Here is a 6,466-nt window from a genome sequence, read left to right as displayed (position 1 = left end):
TCACTCTCGGGAGTTGTTCAAGAGGAAGTGTCGGTTGTAAAGGATTATCCAGATGTATTCCCGGAGGAATTACTAGGCATGCCACCAGACCGAGACATAGAGTTTTGATCGAGCTGTTACCAGGCATCAGACCAATATCTAAGAGACCGTATCGGATGCCCGCAAATGATCTGGAGGATATTAAGAAGCAGATTAAGGAGTTATTGGAGAAAGGTTATATTCGACCAAGTTCATCACCGTGGGGAGCCCCAGTGCTCTTAGTTGAGAAGAAGGATGGATCTTTGAGAATTATTGTTGATTATCATGCACTGAATGTGGTGATGATCAAGAAAAAATATCTTCTACCGATGATCAATGATTTGTTTGACTAGCTGCAAGGAGCTAAAGTATTCTCCAAGATCGATCTTCGATCAGGATATCACCAGCTGAAGATCTGAGAACATGATATACCTAAGACAGCTTTTACCACAAGGTACGGGCTATATGAGTACACGGTCATGTCTTTTGGTTTGACTAACACCCCTGCCTACTTTATGAGTATGATGAATAAGGTGTTCATGGAGTCCTTGGATAAGTTTGTCGTGGTGTTCATTGATGACATATTGGTGTACTCGAAGAATGAAGAAGAACACAAAGAACATTTGCGCTTAGTTCTCGAGAAGCTCATGGAACATCCATTATATGCCAAGTTCAGCAAATCTGAGTTTTGGTTGAAGGAAGTTGGATTTCACGGACATGTTATATCAGGAGAAGGTATAGCAGTAGACCCTATGAAAGTTCAATTTGTCACTGAATGGTTGGCACCCACCTTAGTTGGAGAGATACGCAGTTTTCTTGGACGCGCAGGATACTATTGGAGATTCATTGAGAATTTCTCCAAGATTGCGAAGCCCATGACGGAGTTATTGAAGAAGGACACCAAGTTCAAATGGACCGAAGAATGTGAGGACATTTTTCATGAGTTGAAGAAACGTTTAGTTACAGCCCCAGTGCTAATTCTTCCGGATATACGCAAGGAATTCCAAGTATATTATGATGCTTCTCGCCAGGGACTTGGAGGCGTACTTATGCAAGATGGAAGAGTTATTTCATATGCCTCACATCAGCTTCGACCTCATGAGTTGAATTATGCCATGCATGATTTGACGTTAGCAGCCGTAGTACATGCGCTCAAGACCTGGAGACATTTTCTTATTGGCAACCGTTCTGATGTATACACGGATCATAAGAGTTTGAAGTACATCTTCACACAGAAGGAGTTAAACCTCAGGCAGAGGAGATGGTTGGAGCTCATAAAGGATTATTATATGAAGCTGCATTATCATCCAGGAAAGGCCAATGTTGTAGCAGCCGCGTTGAGCCGCAAGAGTTATGCTAACACCCTCCTAACCGGAGGATTTCCTCAGGAGTTAGCCGAAGATCTCAGGGAACTTCAAATGGAGATAGTTCCAAGAGGTTTTGTTGCATCATTGGAGGTTTAGTCCACATTTTTGGGAAGGATTCGAGAAGCTCAGAAGACTGATAAGGAGATTGCGGAGATAAAGGAAAAGATGAGTAAAGGAAAAGCCAAAGGTTTTCGTGAGAATGAGCACGAAACTCTATGGTTTGAGGATCGTGTTTATGTGCCCAATGACCTAGAGATCAAGAAGTTAATACTTCAGGAAGCTCATGACTCGCCATACTCGATTCACCCAGGAAACACCAAGATGTATTTGGATTTGAAGGAACGTTTCTGGTGGACAGGTATGAAGAAGGATATTACCGAGTATGTAGCCGCATGTGATGTATGTCAGAGAGTTAAGGCAGAACACCAGAAGGCAACATGATTACTTTAGCCTTTGTCGATACCCGAATGGAAGTGGGATAAGCTTGGCATGGATTTCATCACCGGATTACCCAGTACACGTTCAGGATATGACTCCATCTGGGTAGTAGTAGATCACTTGACCAAAGTGGCTCAATTTATCCCCATGAAAACCACATACATGAGTGTAAATTTGGCCAAGATATATATGACCAGGATCGTATGTCTGCATGGAGTTCCGAGGACCATCGTATCAGATAGAGGAACATAGCTTACCTCGAAGTTTTGGAATCAATTACACCAGACTTTGGGTACTAGGCTAGAGTTTAGTACAACCTTTCATCCACAGACAGATGGACAGACCGAGAGAGTCGACCAGATTCTAGAAGACATGTTGAGAGCTTGTGCGCTAGATTATGGATCTAGGTGGGATGATAATTTGCCTTACGCAGAGTTCTCCTACAACAACAACTACCAGGCTAGTTTGAAGATGGCCCCTTTTGAAGCTTTGTATGGAAGGAGGTGCAGGACACTGTTGATGTGGGATGAAGTTGGAGACCAACATTTGTTCGTGCCAGATATAATCAAAAAGTCTGAAGAGAAGGTCAAGTTGATCCGTGATAGACTCAAGGTAGCTCAGTCCAGACAGAAGAGTTATGCAGATACTAAACGCAAGGAGGTAGCCTATGAAGTTGGAGACAAAGCATATCTTCGTGTGTCACCACTTCAAGGAGTTAAATGATTTGGTTTCAAAGGAAAGTTAGCCCCACAATTTGTAGGACCATACCGAGTTTTGGAACGTATGGGAGAAGTTGCCTACAAATTGGAGTTACTCGAAGGTTTGTGAGGAGTTCATGATGTATTTCACGTTTCCCAGTTGAAGAAATGCCATTCAGAGATGGCTGATATTCCTCTGAGAGATACAGTACCCTTGGAAGCAATTCAGTTGGAGAGTGACCTAACCTACGAGGAGAAACCCGTCAAGATTTTCGAGTTTGCCAGCCGAGTTACACGCAGCAAGGTCATCAAGTTTTGCAAAGTTCAGTGGAGACACCATACCGAGGTAGAAGCCACCTGGGAGCGAGAAGAAGACCTACGGAAATACCACCCACACCTATTTGCTAGCCAACCCGAATCTCGAGGGCGAGATTCATCTTAAGGGGGTAGGTTTCTAACATCTCAATTTTCAATTTGGATGTTAAACATTAGGTTATCATACCCATCCATGATTTCTTTGCATTTTAATTCGATTTATTTGGACATTTTGATCCAAGAGACCTTAAACAACACGAGGATCATTTAAGAGAGTTGGAGGTTTTCATAAAATTCCATTTTTGAATTTTCAAAATTTGGTAATTTGGGTTAGGGTGATTTTATTTGAAGTTACTTTTCCAATAATTTCAAAATAAATAAAATAATGAGAGAAGATAATATGACTTCTTCAAAACAGCAAGGAAATAATGGAAATTTAATTTTGAATAAAAATATATTTTATTTGAATTTTATTCGAGATTTATTCGGTTAAATTAGGGAAAATTTGTATTTTTGCCCAGAAAAATGTTCACGTTGTCCTAAATATTAGGAGAGGACCGTGAAAATTATTTTAGGATTTTTAGGATTTTTTTTTGAATTTTCTCTGCGACAAAATTATTTAAAAAATATATCTCCAAGCCGCCGCACTGGGCCGAACTAGGCCGAAGGCCCAGCTAGGCCATCGCCTCGCCTCGCCCGCGACCGACTTCGGTAGGAGTTCGGCCGCCGCCCGCCGTGGAGTCCGGCTCGGACTCCACCTCGCCGCCGCCTTTGCCCCTCCTCCAAACCGCCCTCCCCGGCCCCTTTATAAGTCGGCCGAGCCCCCCTCTCTCCAATCAAGCTGCCCCGCCGCCAAAAGCGATGCCGTTGCCGCAAGCCGCCGCACAGCGGCGCCGCCTCCCGCCTTCCCCGTGTCGCCGCCGCCCCGCTCCACCACCGCTGCCGCGCCGCCATGCCTCGCCGGAGTTGCCGCCGTCACCGGTTCTTTTTCCTCGAACCGGTATAAACCGCTAAACACGCCCTGGTTTTTTTGTTTTTCGTTTTAAATCGGTTTATTAGTTAGGTCAAGTTATTTAGTGAGCGTTCGCTCGTTTGGTCCTGTTAACGAATGAATTCATTCGTTAGTCTCTGTTAGAGGACGTTCGTCCGATAGATTTTTATTTTTAGTTTAATTTTTTCGGCCAGGGACCTATCCATAATTATTTTCATTGCAGAATAGTCCCTGATCTTTAAACCCTCACTACTTTTTGCTCGTTTATCCAAATCCAGTGAAACCAACACCAAAATTTTCGTCTTGTTCCCCTCTATCCAGATAAACAACTTGAACATTATTTTGAAAATTTAAAATTTGGTTTCAAGCAGATTTGAATTTGAACTTCTTTTGATCGTAGTTTGAGTTTCATGACTCCGATTCGATTGATTCTTTTTGCAAATCGAAGCTCTTCACTTGTACTTTCTGTTTAGATCTTTTCTTTTGATTTTACCTTTGAATCTTATGCTTGAGTGCTTATGTATGCTATTGTTTGTTCACGATAGAGTTTCCGGAGTGCGAAGCTTGCTACTACGAATCTCTAGGGATTTCCGCTCATCAGCAAGGCAAGTAACACTTTGATCATATCCCTTTATTACCTAGTTTTTATGGATTAGATTCAACCCTCAAACATTGGCTGAGTAGGTTTTGATAACATGTGGGTATTGGGAAGTAGTTGATGAGGTAGGAACCTATTGTCTTATATCAAACCCCGGGTATTATACGTGATGCCTATACTACTTTGTTATGCTCGTAGACGTGGATTAGTATGTGAGATTCATGAAAGATGTGAGAGCTAATATTTAACTAAGGGAAACTTAAGGTGGCTACTTTAATACACATCTGGGTGGATTGGTTGCGGGCACCTGGAGCAATCCAGTGTTGTCCTAATGATATCCCGGAGTACCCGTGTGATCATCCTATGGAATGCCACCCAGGCTCAAAGGGATCATAAGATTATTCATGCTGGAAACTTCCATGTGCAGCCACAAGCCATTATGGGCTCTGGCACAGTTGAGTAAGTTGTGTGACCTCTTTTAGTGGTAGGCTAGCAGATGTAGGGGAAAGTAGGTGGTACTGTCTACCCAGAGTAAAGAGTTAATGCTTCAGAAAGACTATGTCTCGATCATCCGATCGGGGATGTGGTCGAGTATTGTGGGGAAAAGTGTGCAAACTTCTGCAGAGTGTATAAACTAATCATGGTTAGCCGTGTCCCCGGTTATGGACATATTGAGTATCTGGTATTTGAATTATTGATTGATCTCATCACTTTACTTAATGAATTTGTTGGGTTATTAATTACTATTTCAGGATTGAGTTGGAGGAACCTTCTCAATTATGACATAAAATTTGTAGTTAAATAAAATATATTCCTTTGTTGTAGGGAAAATTAGCTTTATGCAAATGATAACCGTAGAGCCTCCACCAGCTAAATATGCATGTAGTGATAGCTGTTATTTGTTCATTGCTCTATAGTGTCGTCTTGCCAGCATATTCCATGTGCTGACCTACATGGCTGCAACGTATCATGTTGCAGAATTTTTAGACAAAGAGTTAGGTGCGATCGGTCATTGTCATGCACTCCGTTTTGCCATGGAGTTGGATGGACTCATTTATCTTTGAAGCTTCCACAATTGTCTTGTTTAGATGGCCTTCAGCCATATTATTGTAATAACTACTCTTTATGAGACACTCGATTTAATAAGTGTGTGATTTAACTCTGTTATAAATCCTCGAGTATTGTGTGTGTCAGCAATACCGATCCAGGGATGACACTTAAGCACAGAGACTACGGTCCATTGGGATCGGGTCGCTACAGAGGTGTACGCTCTAACTTGGCAGGGTTATGTTGCTCATATCATGCGTATGGTGTCTTGTATTCCTATGTCATTTGCTTAGTTTAGACATGCTTTGTGTGAATGTCACTTGTTCAGTGTCTAATTACCATATATGTGAATTATGCAATGCCATCTTGTTGCAAGACATTATATATGTAAATTATGCAATGCTATCTTGTTGCAAGGCATTATATATGAATTATGCAATGCCATGCTGTTTATCATCATATCTGTGAATTATATCATGCTATCCATTTTTGTATTACGTACTCCATTTGTCGACAACGTTTGTATATTCAACTACTCTTCCTGTGCATCAGCCATTTGAATCGGTGATGGAAGTATCTGGAGTGAGAACAAGGTCTTCAGAGCAGACAATGCTACCTGCTGAAGCAGACATCTTGCTGGTTACAGATTACTCCTCGGAGGAGGAATCAGAGACAGATGACCAATCCTATTTTCCCCCTGAGGTCTATGCTCAAACTTGGCAGGGTTATATTACTCATCATGCATATGTTGTCTTGCATTTCTTAGTTTTTACAACATATATGCGATTGCCATCTGCTTACTTGCTTAGTATATAAATCATATATTTGAATTATATCATGACATCATGTTTACATAGACAACATCTATCTGAATTATGGCATGCTAACCCATTTAATAAAGACATCATATAGTTATATCATCTCGTCCTGTTTAGTGTTTAGAGTCATCATATTTTGAATTATGTCATTCTATCCATGAATTATATCATGTTAT

Source organism: Triticum urartu, chromosome 4, assembly GCF_003073215.2.
Source record: "Triticum urartu cultivar G1812 chromosome 4, Tu2.1, whole genome shotgun sequence".
Lineage (NCBI taxonomy): Eukaryota > Viridiplantae > Streptophyta > Magnoliopsida > Poales > Poaceae > Triticum > Triticum urartu.
The sequence above is the reverse complement of the archived record's forward strand: the minus strand, read 5'-3'. Positions refer to the sequence as shown.